The sequence below is a fragment of the Castor canadensis genome, chromosome 17 (genome assembly GCF_047511655.1).
Source record: "Castor canadensis chromosome 17, mCasCan1.hap1v2, whole genome shotgun sequence".
NCBI lineage: Eukaryota > Metazoa > Chordata > Mammalia > Rodentia > Castoridae > Castor > Castor canadensis.
The window spans coordinates 52088251-52102983 of record NC_133402.1 but is presented as its reverse complement, the minus strand read 5'-3'; the positions used below and the strand labels follow the sequence as shown (position 1 = coordinate 52102983).

Genomic DNA, 14733 nt, shown 5'->3' with positions numbered 1-14733 from the left:
TTCCCTTTGCCTTATACTTTAGCTATTTTCTTGCTAAGTGGCTCACTCTCACCAAACAATGCGCAACCAGCCACCATTGCTTCCTATCCTAAATTCCTCTGCATCATTATTATTTGAAACTAACCCCTCCTGGTCAATGTGCTGGATTTGCACTGGGCCATGTTCACCCAATGGCTCTTTATTACTGTACTTCCCGATGTCTGGACCACCTCCTTCTTTGCTCTCTCCTTTCCAGACCCATTCTTATCCCAAGACTGTAGGTTACTTCCCACCACTCCCTCCAACACCCGTGTTTTCCTCCACCAAAAAACAGGAAGACTGGCAAACTGGTGATCTCCACCAGCTCACTACAGGTACAATCCTTCACAGTGGCATATCTGAGCACCATCTTCAGCTCCTAACACTGAGAGATCAACACAGACTGGGTAAAACTCATTGAGATCACATCCTGGAGCTGCCTGGAGTTAAAACAGGGGGTATTTTTCATTTGCAGATATCAAGCTTACATATTCCTGCTCTCTAACTGGACGGAAGCCCATATTCTGGCACACCTACTTCCCCTTTACCCTACACCACTGATCCCTCAATCTCCCCCATACTCATCACTCATTTTTTGAGACAACAAAGCACCAGATCCTTCACTATCTTTGGTAACCTCCCCACATGGCTCCAGCCCATTATCAGCCCTCTCATTGTGATCTTTTTACTATTAACTTTTCTTCCTTGCTTTATTAGCCTTCTGCAAATTAAGTTTGATCAATTAAGTGACTGCCATATCCCAGACCACAACACACAAACAAGTCAAGACCAAGCTCCTCCTCCAGACTTTAAGGGATTCCCATGTGTCGTCTGTGCCCCTTGGAGAGCAGGAAGCAACCAGAATATGATAAGGCCATCCACCCTTCTTATATCCCTTTAGAGTCAAGAATAATGGAAGGTTACAAAAGGCTTGAACATAAGATAAAAGCAAGAGCACACAAGGGAGATATGAGGATAGGTAAGACACCTAAAAAATTAGTTAGCATGTGTTGCCCTCAATGCAGAGAAACTAAAGCAGATACCTTAAAAGCAACTGAGGCCAATAGGAAAAGGGGACCAGGAACTAGAGAAAAGGTTAGTTCAAGAAGAATTAACCTAGAAGGTAACACACACGCACAGGAAATTAATGTGAGTCAACTCCCTGTATAGCTATCCTTATCTCAACCAGCAAAAACCCTTGGTCCTTCCTATTATTGCTTATACTCTCTCTTCAACAAAATTAGAGATAAGGGCAAAATAGTTTCTACTGGGTATCAAGGGGGTGGGGGGAGAGGGAGGGCGCAGGGTGGGTGGTAAGGGAGGGGGTGGGGGCAGGGGGGAGAAATGACCCAAGCATTGTATGCACATATGAATAATAAAAAAAATAAATAAATAAAACTTGAACAAATAATACCGCCTTGAGGCTACCTCAAAATGCCTCTCCTCCTCTGAACCATTGCACAACTTGCAAAATGACACCTGTTCTCCCTTCCTGGAACCAGCTACCCAGTGACCTTTTTTTTCCTCCTCTCCCCCTACTTAAGGACCGCACTTTACCACAACCATGCGCCACCTACTTTTGGATTCATCCAGGCGTATTTGGTGCCCCTCTCAGGCTTTTAATAAAGGCCCATCCAGTCTGTCAAGGTCAGTTTGTTTTCTTTCTCATCTATCCTTGCTTCATTAAATAGTTTGAACCTAAAGCTATAGAATTTTTTTTTTTTTGCATCACTGGGGTTTGAACTCAGAACCTCACACTTGTTAGGCAGGTGCTCTACAACTTGAGCTAGTCTGCCAGTATTTTTTATGTTGGATATTTTCGAGATAGGGTCTCGTGAACTTATTGCCCAGCTGGCTTCAAACCATGATCTTCCTCATTGCTGCCTTTCCTAGTAGCTAGGATTTATAGGTGTGAGCCACCAGTGCCCAGCCAGTGGTCATAGAATTCTTGAATTTCATTCTTTTCATTTTCTGTCTAAGCTCCTTATATTGAGCAGCTGTCTTAAGGAATCTGCTGTTGCTGAAATAACTTACATGATTAGCAAAATTTACTTTTTCTTTTCTTTTTTTTTTTTTTCTAATGTCCACATATGAGGGAGAACATACGATTTTTGGTCTTTTGGGCCAGGCTAACCTCACTCAGAATGATGTTCTCCAATTCCATCCATTTACCAGCGAATGATAACATTTTGTTCTACTTTTTCTTTTCTTGTCTAAATATTTTACCTTTTATCCTTAAATAGCACCATAATGGCATTAATTATTTTTAGAATATTCTGAAACTTCTGTCAATTCAGATATTCTTTTACTTTGGGCAAGTTTTTGCCTGGCTCTACACTTCCTTAATTAAAAGATGCACCTTTTAATATTTTAATCTTTCTCAAATTGAGCAATATTTTGTGACATACTCATTTAATATGTTATTGTTTCTAGTTCCCCAAAAGCTATTTTTAAATAAATAACACATCTTGAAATGTATGATAGTTGAAATTTTAAAATATATCTTATGTTTATTTCCAGTTCCTTCTGTTCTTTTTTTCTTCAGAATATCATCAGCTTAGTCCTATGCTGATCTTCTGTTGTCCGTTCCTTTATTACTACACTCGCCAACCGATTAGCCTTGCACTCTGTAATCTATTCAGCTTTCCCCAAAGCCATCTGCTAAACTGAAACTTGATTTTCCACAAGTTGATTCACATCTCACTGCTTCTAATCTGGGAGCTAATTTCCTAATGGTTTTATTTTCCTTCACTTTGCTTGGTCTCTTGCTTTCCTTGGAGCCCTGGATAACAAAAGCAGTGTTCTCTGATACTTTGGAATGATGTTTAATCTTTGTGCTATGTGTAACAAATGCTTCTCTTTTTTTCTATCTTTATAACATTTTATGTGGCTCATAAAACAGTGCTTGTATAGAAATTCACACAAATTTGCTAGAGAGCACACAATTTCCAAAAATATCCTGGGTTTTTGTTACAGTTTTCCAAGGGTACACTGAAATCAATGGTAAAATGCAGACATTGTGTGGTATTTCCTTATCTTTGGTAAAACTGTTCTCATTATTTAGTCTCCTCCCAGTGCTGACTCATATCCACTTTGTTGCAGGGTCTGCTCTCACTAGGGTGTCAGAAAAATATTTAAGGCTGGATCTACAAGTGGCAATGACTTCCCAACAACAGCAGCTGCCCCTGGGCCTTATCCCCACTTCAGAGTTCAGCTCCACTGCCAGTCATCATGAAGGCTCCCCCATCTTCTTCTAACAAGAACCAAACATTTAGGGGGGAAGTGGGGAACTGAGGTCATCTCTACAGGACCCCAAGGAGTCATGCTGTGATGTGGTCAGACTAGGATTCTTGTTACTACTAAGTAGATCCCATTGGTTGATGACTGCTGCTGCTATGCCCCTCCCCGAAACCTAAAAGGAAAGGAAGGTTTGGGGCCAACACTGAAGGGAAGAGGCACACTAGCATTAATGACACTAGACACAGCATTATTCCCTGGCAAAATTTGTCATCATGTAGACACGGCCACATGAACTAGAGCAGGATTTGAACACTTTGTACATTCGTGACTATCATCATACATTCTGAAAAACTTACTAACAGAGAAAAAACATGACCACTACCACCTACTGTGGTTCACTATTTTGCTTAACAACAGAATGTGTCTGTGCTAATTCTTTAAAAGTTCTTGGATGGGAGGCAAAATAGAAAAACCACCAGCAAGTAAAAAACTGAAGAATTTAAATGGGAGGAAGGGTTTGCCAACAGATTCCACAGCACACATTAAATTCTGAAAAAAATAAGTATTTTGTACTTCTATTGCTTCCCACCAGAGTCACCAGTATGGAGGGAAAAGAGAGGACGCTCCAGGGGACAGGAGACAGATCCCAGAGTGTATCCACCGCTCTTCACTGGAAGGGACACAGGATTTTGGGAGAAGCCCTACATGGGAAAAGTGTTAAGGAAACCACAAAATATAGTTTCAGAAATTTAACACATTCTAGGTTACAAAGACATATTTAATTTCTGGAACTTGTTTATTTCTCTAAAGAGAGTAAACAGGAAATTTTTTTAAATAATAATAATCAATAAATGATTGAGCTTCTGAAGTTGGAGGGTCACATTGCACCCTCTAGAAAGCAGGACAATTTTCACATGGCTTAGAATCCTCTGAGACAGAAAAAACTCCATGGGAGCCCCACCAGTGAGCAGCAAGAGAGTCACAGCCATCTTTGGGTAGGGGGCATGTGTGCAGATGTGGTGGAGAGACTAAGGCATGGAGAAAGGCCCAGGTAAGGGGGAAGGTGTCTCCTGGCTGCCCCAGCCCTTCCTTCCAGGCACAAAGAAGGTGAACTTGTTAATCACGTAGGTTCCCTCCATCTCACTCAAGGTTTTTAGTAAGGAGAGGTGTGCGTGTGCATGAGTGGGTATGCGTGACTGAGAGTCACTAAGCCCCTGTGCATTTCTGAACTGCAATCATTCAGGTCTGCAGTTTCAATAAAAATAATCTGTAAATGACACTAAACAGCAACTTAACATTGCTTAAACTTCTGTGTTATAAATGTATTTCTAAAATGTCCACTGAGTGCAGACAAAACTATGTCATACAGCCACTAAAACTAAAGTTCTTAGCTGTGTGAAAAAAATTCACAGATTCATTTTTATTATTTCTGCATTTTAAGGTAGCAAAATATTAAACCATTAGGCTATTAAAGAAATCTGAAATCTCCCTGAGGGTTTTATGACTACCTCAGTGATTCAGTTAATTGTCCGGGTCTCAGGTAAGATACATTCAGTGTGGGTTATGGTGTCTGGCCCTAGTGCAGGGTAGGTAAAAGTACTGTCTTTAAGCACTTGGCCTTTTGGGGAGCATCCCCACTGGTGCTCCTGGAAAGCAAGCTGATGGCTTGGAGCAGCCTGACCTTCCCTTCAGTAGGGAGGGAAGAAATGTACACCTGGTAGCCAGGATAGGAGAGCAGAACCTTCTAGAAGGTCTGGCGGGAACGTTCTGAATGAGACTGGGAAGGGACATAGGAGCCCCACTTGAGATGGCCTGTGTCATTCCAGTACAGGGTATCCACAAGAGGACCCCAGACCTGGGCCCACCCACTGGAACAAAGACATGGTGCTGATGGGAGGAGCTAACACTGAGGTCTGGGGAAGTTATACGCAGCTCCCAGACACAGATTTACACAAATACCACATGGAAAGTGAACAGTTTCTGGTGAACCCAAAGAGACCTACCCTTAAACAAGGAGCGAAAGCCCACACACATTGCTTTCCAACTACATGTGTCTCCCCTGCAATCAGAATCCACATGTCGGGGGGAACAGGGCATGGAAGGACACAGCTCCCCTGAAGACACTGATGTGTGCATCCACGTCTGTCTAGATTCATCTCATCATCATCCAGTGTTCTTGTCTACAGAATGCAAACACTTTTTTTATTGGAAATATTTGGAATAAGGCTCATAGTGGTGTTTGGGTTTTCTGTGGGACAATAAGTTGGTCCTATAACTTCCATATTCACAGTTCATTACTATTGAGAGCAGAATTTTAACTGCTTGCTGCTACTTTATAGAAGAGATTATGGTTTTCTAGATTTATTTTATAGTCAGCTAACTTAATGGACTAGTCCTTGGTTTAATAATTTTCGATTGATTTCTTCATTGTAATCTGCTCAGAACAGGAAGCACTTCTGTGTTTCTTATTACATGCCAGTCACTACTCTTTGTTCTTTATCTTTGCAACTTCCCTGAAGTGAATATTACTATTCCCCCAGATGACAGAAGAAAATGATGTTACCCAAAGGACTCACAGCCAGTAGGTGGTACAAGGCTGATCTGAACCAAAGTAGGCAGACTCTAAATTATTACACTTATGTTTGCAAAATCTGGCTATACCTCCTTCTTTCCAAATATTTTTTCTTGTCTTATTGCAATGGTTAAAATGAAAAATTTAAAGTTATCTTTATTGTGTCATTTCTTTCACAGTCTGCCCTGTCTCCACTAAAGAGATAGACTAGGGACTAGAAGAGCTAAGGTCTAGAGTGGGTCTGAACTAACTGGGCATGTGGTCTCAGGCAAGGGTTTATAATTCTGAGTCTCAGCTTTCTCGTGAATAAGATGGAATAATCCCATTTGTCCTTTTTACCTCTCAGAATTACTATGGGATTTAAATCTAACCATTTGTATAAACTGGTTCAAGACCTAAATAGAGATAACACTATTATTCAAATTTCATACCCAAAGTATTTCTGTTTGGGGGGGTACTGTCTTTTTCACCTGAATGCCCTCAGCTATCCAGCTGCCTAAAGCCTTGCTATGGTCACATTCTCACTACCATCCTCTATTCTACAATACACACATATGCACACATTATATATTAACACACACACACACACACACACACACACACACTTCCCTCTGCAACCATTGCCACTTGCCATTCTCCAAAGAAACATTGTTGTCTTGCATCAATGCTGCAGACTTACAGTTGCCTACCAACTATTCCAAAATTCCCTATCCTTTCCTTCTTTATTAAGAGAACTCCTATATTGATGGATAGGGCAATGTGTTCAGCTGTAAAACACATTTCCAAACCTCCTTGTAGCCAGGGTTAGTTGACACAATATATGCAGAAGGTGTATGATTCAATAGGAAAGTAATCTTTCTGCACTGTGTTAGTTAGCGTTATGATTGCTGTGATAAAATACCTGACATAAACAACTGAAAAGGAAGAAATATTTATTTGGGCTCATGTTAAGAGGTTTCAGTCCATGGTTGGCCAGTTCCATTGCTTCTAGGCCATGGTGAGGCAGAACATCATGGCTGAAGGATAGGGAGGAACAAAGTTAGTTACACCTCATTACATCCAAAAAGCAGAGACAGAGACTGGAAGGTGCCAGAGCAAGATCTAGCCCACAAGGACAGACACCCGTAACCAGCTTCCTCCAGCTAGGCTTTACCTCCCAAACCTCCAGCACTTTCCAAAATAGAGCCACCAGATAAGGACCAAACTTTCAACACACGAGTCTGTGAGAAATGTTTCAAATGCAAACAAAAACATTCCACCCCTGGCCCATGGCCATCTCACAATGCAAAATGCATATAGTTCATCTCCAAGGGTCCCCATAGTCTTAACAGTTCTAACATTGTTCAAAAACCCAAGTGCAAAGTCTCCTCTGAGACTCAAGTCAAACTCTTAGCTGTGAATGCCTAAAAATAACTTACATACTTCCAAAATACAATGGCACGAGTGAACAAGATTCCAAAAGGGAGGAATGGAGACATAGAAAGGAGGGATAGGACCAAAGCAAGATCAAAACCCTTCAGGAAAAACACTAAATCCTGTAAGCCCATGGCCACCATCTGGAGCGCACTGTGCTGGCGTGATCTGAGCTTCAAAGGGCTTGGGCAATCCCACCCCTATGGGCTTGCTGGTTGCAGCCCATAGGATCTTTCTCTCAGACTTCCTCTGCTCACTGCCTGCAGCTTTCCTCAATAGATGCATCACGATTCTGGCATCTCCACCATCCTGGGGTTGCCACTGCAACTTAGGTTCCACCTTCACAGCTTCTTACATCACCCTTTCAGGGGCAGCCTACAGAAATCCTGATCCTGACACACATTGTCTTGCCTCTCAGGCTTTCCTTTGAAATCTGGGTGGAAGCCTCCATGATCCTGTAACTCTTACAGTCTATAAAAATCAGCATGATACGGACAACAGTAAGGTCTGCTACCAGTTCAAGCAATAGGCAGGACCCTCTTGGACCATGGTTATGATGGCCTCTGATAGCTGAACCAGAAGATGGCTGAGGGAGAGAAAACATGTCTGTAGGCAACCTTGTACAAAAATGGAGCCCTGAGCTCTCTTCTCAAAGCAGTCTTTCAAATGAGATAAAAACCTTTACTTCCTTATTCCTGAGATAGATGGGAGTTAACCAAATCCTGAGATGCCATTGAAGCATTTTTCCTATAGCCCAAGTCCTTGGCTTCTTTTTCTTCGGAAACCATGCCTTCCTCAACTCCAACGTTACATGAGCTTTTGCAATCAAACTGCAAGTTTTCAAGTCTTTCTGCTCTACTTCTTGCTCACAATTTTCACTGAAAGTCTGGCTAAAAGCAGCTAGCAATAGCCATACCACAGCCAGAATGCTAGATTGCCTTTAAATTTCCTCTGCCAAGTTAATTAGTCTGTCACCTTTAAATTCAGCTTCCCGCAAAGTCTTAGAGCATGGATATACTGTGGCAAACTTCTTTGCCAGCATGTCACACAAATGGCCTCTAATCCAACTCCCAAGAGTCCTCATTCCCACCTGCAAGTTCATGAACACAGTCTTTACTGTCCACATGCCCACCAGCATTCTGATCTTCTGAACTCTCACCAAGGGTATGAGTTCTGCTTGTAGCATACTAGGCTTTCTCTAGCTCCCAACTTTTCCAAATTCCTTCCAGAAACCAGTTCCAAAGGCTTAAGAAATATGTGATCAGTTTTGCTACAGCAACAACTCCACTTCTCTGATACCAATTTTCTGTGTTATTTTCCTCATCCCTGTGACAAAATACCTCGCATAAGGCTGGAGGTGTGACTCAAACAGTAGAACACCTGCCTAGCAAGTACAAGGCCCTGAGTTTAATCCCCAATAGAGACCAGGTCTTGAATTACAGTATGTTCCTCCAAAGAATGGCTGGAAGGAGGGGAATCCAGTCAGGTCAGAAGAACATAGGACAGCAGCACAGAGCACCAGAGATGAACAGGAGTGACAAAAATGCTGGCCACCAGCACACACAAGCAGCCAACCCTTCCTCTAAGAGTAGACACACATCTCACTTGGATCCTCCTGTCCAGCTTTACCCAGGGTCCACTTCCTCTTCCATTCACACCTGCCAAGAATAGACCTGGGGCTGATATCCTACCATATTGACAGAGGCATCTTCAAAGCAAAGTGATACCAAGAAAAGTACACATCCCAAGTGAGTGAGTGCCCTCTGCTCTCCAAGATGGAGGGTGCTGAGTGAATGCTTCAGGGTTGAATATGCTTCCCTTTTGGAAGGTGACTTGAACTTGAAGGAGGAAATCACCACATGAAATACCATGAAAACGTGACATATGTTGTAACCCTACACTTCATCAGAGATCGATCCTGAGCCTATGTTCATTGAATGCTTGTGAACACACTCTGTGTGCAGCTTCATTCCCAATAGTCACAGTGGCAAACTATTTTCACAGGTGTGTAACAGTCCTAGCAACAGCTCCCAAATTTACCAACATTACCAAAGCTGTTTTCAAACAAAACAGTGATTAGCTTTTGGAAATCTATGAACAAGCCTTTTAGATGTTTCAATGCAAAACATCCATACTTAATTATATATCAATGAGTATTTTCTCTTTCCTAACACGTTAATAATGATTCAGTGCCATTACCATGTGACAGGTTGGGTAATACTTTGAAATAATAATGCCAAGTGCCATATTGAAACTCTGTAGCTGGGCTGGCAGAGTGGCTCAAGTGGTGGAGCGACTGCCAAGCAAGTGTAAGGCCCTGAGTTCAAATCTACATCCTTCATTCACCCATTGAAGAGAAGAAAGAAGCTGAGAAATGTCTGCAAAGAAATTTGTATCAGAGTTTTGGAATAAGTCCATAGATTTTTACTTTATATTTAAATTAAATCACACAAATGGAAAAAAATATGAAAGACTACAATTGACAACAAACCATATTTGTGCCTTTATCGTGCAATATTTAATTAGTCAGGTTCTCAGCAATCACAGGCAGCCTCACTTGAAATGAATGATTCAGAATTTTGGAGAATTGACTTTTCTGGGTTAATTCCTAAGAAATCTCAGGATCCCAATCTAATCAACCTGTAAATTAGAGTACCATAAACTTAACTACAAAGATTGAAACCTAGGCCTTGCTGTGGGTGTGAACTTCTCCTCAGGATTTTTTGTTCAGAATTCATAAAATAAATATATCTCTTACAAAATATCTAAACTGGCACTCTGAATTAACAGCAACCACAACCACAAAAATTAACTCCAGAAGGAATAGATGAATTCAGAAAATCGAATCCATGTGAGTTATAAAACACCACACCAAAGAACAAAGAGCCTGGTTCACCAACTAGCATGCCTCAGTGTGAGGAACTGAGAGTCTGTAACTCCCTGAGGTCCTGAAAGAACCCGCGTGGAGTCTGGCGCATGGTAGAAACACAAATGTGTGTTCATCCATGGGCTCAATTCCCCCAGATCTCAGTTTTCAGTTAGAGACGGAATAGCGATCCCCAAAAACCACCAGTGTTTCAAAGAGCTTGGCGGACACCCCAGTATCTCATGCCTTAAGGCTTACTGTCTGCTTCTTTGCTGTTTATTGCTGTTTACTTGTGTAGCGGGGGAGGCTCCCACGTTAGCATTAGAGGCCCAACTGTTAGACTAAATGACCTCTAAGACTAATTTAGAATCTCCTGGAGGACTTGAAACACACACTCTTGATTCCCATTCCCAGCAGGTCTGGGGTGGGAGCCAAAAATTTGCATTTCTAACAAATTTCCAGAGGATGGGGATACTGGGGTCTTTGGACCACACTGTGAACAGCACTGCTCCAAGGTCTTTTCCACCTCACAGTCCAACCTTCCAGAATCTTAAATCTCAACCATTGGCAAAATTCCCAGAGCCTGCATTTTGGGGGTGCTGGAGGGATGCAGAGTCACCAGAGAGAGACTCTTACTCACACCTATACTCTGACCTCGACTCCCATACCCGCCCCAAGCCCTGCACCCCACACTCACCGAGATTTCCCAGGGTCTGGGGACACTTAAGACCCTGAAGTCCTCCCCCAGCTGTCCAGAGGGCTCAGGTGGAGCTCGCAGGAGACACAGCAGCAGGTAGGGAGCAGAGGGAGCTGCAGCTGCAGGTGTGGAGTGAGGGGAGCCCAGTGAGTGTCCTGCGTGCACTGGCGGCTCTTTTAAGCCCACACTGACTCGTGCCCTTGGCCTGGCTCTCCTGGGGACTTTTAACTCCTTGCAGATTTTAATGAGTGTCCAGAGACCTCCAGCTGCTCGCTGGCTTTGTCACACTATCTCACAGACGGTTTCAGCAAATCCCTGGCTGTCAGATGATCTTGGGAGAGCTGGGTTTCTCAGAAATCCAGAGTAATCTATGCAGCTAACTGAGGTCACTGTGGCTAGGGGCTGGAGAGTCCCATTTGGCTCCAAGGTTTACAATTCCTCAGAACCAGCCGGCAAGGAACCAGAAAAAAATCTCCAAACATGGGCAAGGTCCCAAGGGAGGCAGGAGTAAGAAAGTAATTGGCACTTGAATGCAAAAGGGGGCACAAGCTCTATCAGGGAAGGACAGGGTGAGGAAATGAAGCTGGCAACATATACCAGGTCTTGGTGATGAACTTGGAAGGCTGGGGCTATCCCTACATGAATGGCTTGGGGCTTTATATCTGATTTTCATGCACATGTACTCACTGCGCTTGAGACATTTTATATTACTTTCATTGATGGAAGTTTATTGAACGACCAAGAGGAAATGTGAGAGATGGGGGAGAAGGGGAGAGGGAAAGGAGGTTCACCCTTGCTCAGCAAGGACCTCCAGAGCACCAGGCTTCTGGATTCTGGGATTGCTTCTGAAGTTAGTTAGTAAGTTTCCAAGTATGTACCATAAAGAATGGGGTTGGAAGGATGACAAGATGGAAATTGAATGAAGACTGTCAATTCTTGAGTTATTCTTTCTTGAATTATTGTTTTCTATTTTAAAGAAGGAGTGCAAACTGGGTTTTTAATTTATTTAGTATAGTCAGGAATGTGGGGTGTTCTGAACAGAACATCCTGAAATCCTGAGTTTGAATGCCAAGACTTGACTCAAGTGGTAGAGCATCCGCCTAGCAAGTGCAAGGCCCTGAGTTCAAACCGCAGTCCCACCTAGAAAAAAAGGAAAGAAATGAATGCCAAGACTTGCTTTCAGGGAGGGGGAAGAGCAAGAACAAGAGAGGACAAACCAAAGTGAGGTATACTATATGCATGTTTGGAAATGTAATAGCAAATCCCCCTTCCAACTTTTATATACTAACAAAAATGTTTAAACAAAAGAGTTTCTCTCCAAGATCAGTGAGTCAGATTCTGCTCAGATTTTATGGGAGCATATGCCATTGGTCACACAGGGAATGGTGCTGAGGGTTGTCATATCAGGAATCTCAACTCTGGGGGACAAAATAGACATCATCTTCACATTCACACCTGGCACAGGTGGCAACGCTCCTCCTGACACGTCCACACTCTCAATGTGCAAAGACTTACTAATTGAGATATTCTTCCCAATCAAAAGTAATGCCCTAAGGGAGGAAGGAGGCCTATTTTACTTCACATTTAGCATGATAGTTCAAATACCATCAGAATCAAAAGGAAGTTGCTTTTTTTTTTTTAAAGAAACATCTTTGGAAAGTATTACTGTGGGTATTTTACTTGTAATGCAATTATGATTTGAGTTTCACAATCATAAAATGATATAAAGTGTCTTTGATAATCTGCAGGCTTTTCTGCAAAACTCAACATTTCCTTTTCCTTTCTTCTGCTTAGAAAATTGAAACAACTTTTTCCCTAAAGAAATTGTAATACAGAGGGGGGCAGGGTGGAGAAATGACCCAAACAATGTATGCACATGTTAATAAATAAACAAACAAAAAATAATGAAATAAAATAAATGGGAAAAAAAGAAATTATAATACAAAACTCACCCACTGTTGAAAATTGAATATATTCTATTCTATTAAGAATATATTAGCCTGGTACTTAATATATTCTTTTAAGAATATATTAGCCTGGCACTTGGGAGGCTGAGATGGGGAGGATCACAGTTTGAGGTCAGCCCAGGCATATAGTTTGTGATACCCCATCTCCAAAATATTCAGTAGAAAATGGACTGGAGGTGTGGCTTGAGCAGTAGAGTGCTGGCTTTGCAAGTGCAAAGCTCCAAATTCAAATCCCAGTCCTACAGAAAAAATAGTATTTTTTTTAAAAAAAAGAAAATGTTAGCTTAATTTAGTTTAGAAAGTAAAAGTTTGGAGCTGAACACCTGAAGAAATTCAGGCACTAAAAGCACCAAGTTTTTAATTTCTTAACACAGAAAAGGACCCAAATGAACTTGTTATTCTGACTTGGGTTTCACTTAGTATTTTCTCTAAAAAGGAATGGAATAAAAGAAAAACCCAGACTGTTAAAGTGTGGAAAGGCTGTCAGTTTTTTCCAGAATTTATCATTGGTTATATTTGCTTGTAGTAAACCAGCCTCCATGATCTGTATCTGCTACAGCTGTTTTAAATCAGGAGTTCGTCAATTTCCACTGGGAAATACAGATGCTTCTGAATGCTGGAAAAACATTATCAGAAACACACAAGATGATTTTTGGATGGAGAGGATTTAACTAGAATGTGACTAATTCCTTGGTTAGAATTATGAAAAAACAAAAACACAAGAAACACTTCTATTAGTGTCACTTGGCCATGCCTGTCTACCAGTAGGTAAAAATTTAATAACTTAAATGCATTGCTAATAACTGAAGTCAACATATTTCTCTCTCTCCAAATTAAATAATTCTGAAATCTTGTTCTCTATGTAGAAGCTATCCTACTCCTGAAATACAAAACTGTAACCAAAGTAGCTGCATCAAGAAGACGGTTCATTCCTCTGTGGCCACCCTTCCAAAGTCATTATGTCATGAACCCTGCTCAAACCCAACCAGTTTTCTCACTTTCAAACCCTACCATCCCTCGCAGGACCTAAACCCCATAGACATTCTGCTCCCCTGACTTCCCTTCTGGGGGCTACAAAGGCTCTGTAGATGTGGCCATCACTTTTACTGAGTAAACCTGATCAGCAAGGTGTTCTTGGCGTCTTCAGGGGAATTTAGCAGTTGACAGCACACTGAAAGGTTTACGACTCCATGTTATAGCATCACAGAGGAAGGTGAGACCAGTAGAATTAATAAAAGCCCAAAGAGAGAAAGACATGACAGCAAGATCTGAAAGGGGCCCACGTCCAACTCACCAAAACAGGGGAGCCGGGTCTCATTGGGAGAAACCCTCCACCTCCAAGAACAACTCAAAGCAGAATGTCCAGGGCAATTGATTGGGAAACGCTGCATGCACGATGGAAATATTATCATGAAACCCCTTTGTACAACAAATACATGCAATAAAAAATAGGGGTGGGGAGCAAAAAGCCCAAGAATTCCTGATAAAAGGAAGGGCAGCCCCTCTACCTCCCTAAATGGTCAAGAAAGTCTCCAATGTGCAAGAAATGTGCAGAGAAACTTTATCTATTTAGATGGGAGGGTGAATGTGAAGATCCCAGAAATGTCCCCAGGGTGGACAGGAACCTAATACTTCAAAGCACAAGTCCCTGTGACATATCCAGCAGGACCTTTGACTATTCCTAAACAGCTGAAAGGTAACTTCAGCTTTGTTTCTCCACTTTGATTTTGTTCAAACCTGATCAGCCTTTATTATACCAAGATATCTTTTTAAATATAATTATTTTTCAACAAGTCCCACTAACTTGTTTTGTTTTATCATTTATAAAAACAAAAGCATCCACAAATTTATCAGAGAATTTAGTACAAAAACTTTAAACAATTTCTCCAAATCACTTTGCAAATCTGGGTCTAAGGGTAAAATGAGACTGTAGGGTTAGAAACCAGGCACCCTGACTTTC

The 14733-nt window shown here is 41.8% G+C and overlaps 1 protein-coding gene across 1 annotated transcript in view; it reads right to left on the bottom strand.

Annotated features, from left to right (window-relative positions):
- Positions 1-11101, bottom strand: part of Col6a5 (collagen type VI alpha 5 chain) — a 107134-nt gene extending 96033 nt beyond the window's left edge. Inside the window, exon 1 of the mRNA XM_074059245.1 lies at positions 10807-11101. The gene's annotated coding sequence lies outside the window, so the exon portion shown is untranslated. The remainder of the gene's footprint in view (positions 1-10806) is intronic.
- Positions 11102-14733: the final 3632 nt, after the last annotated feature.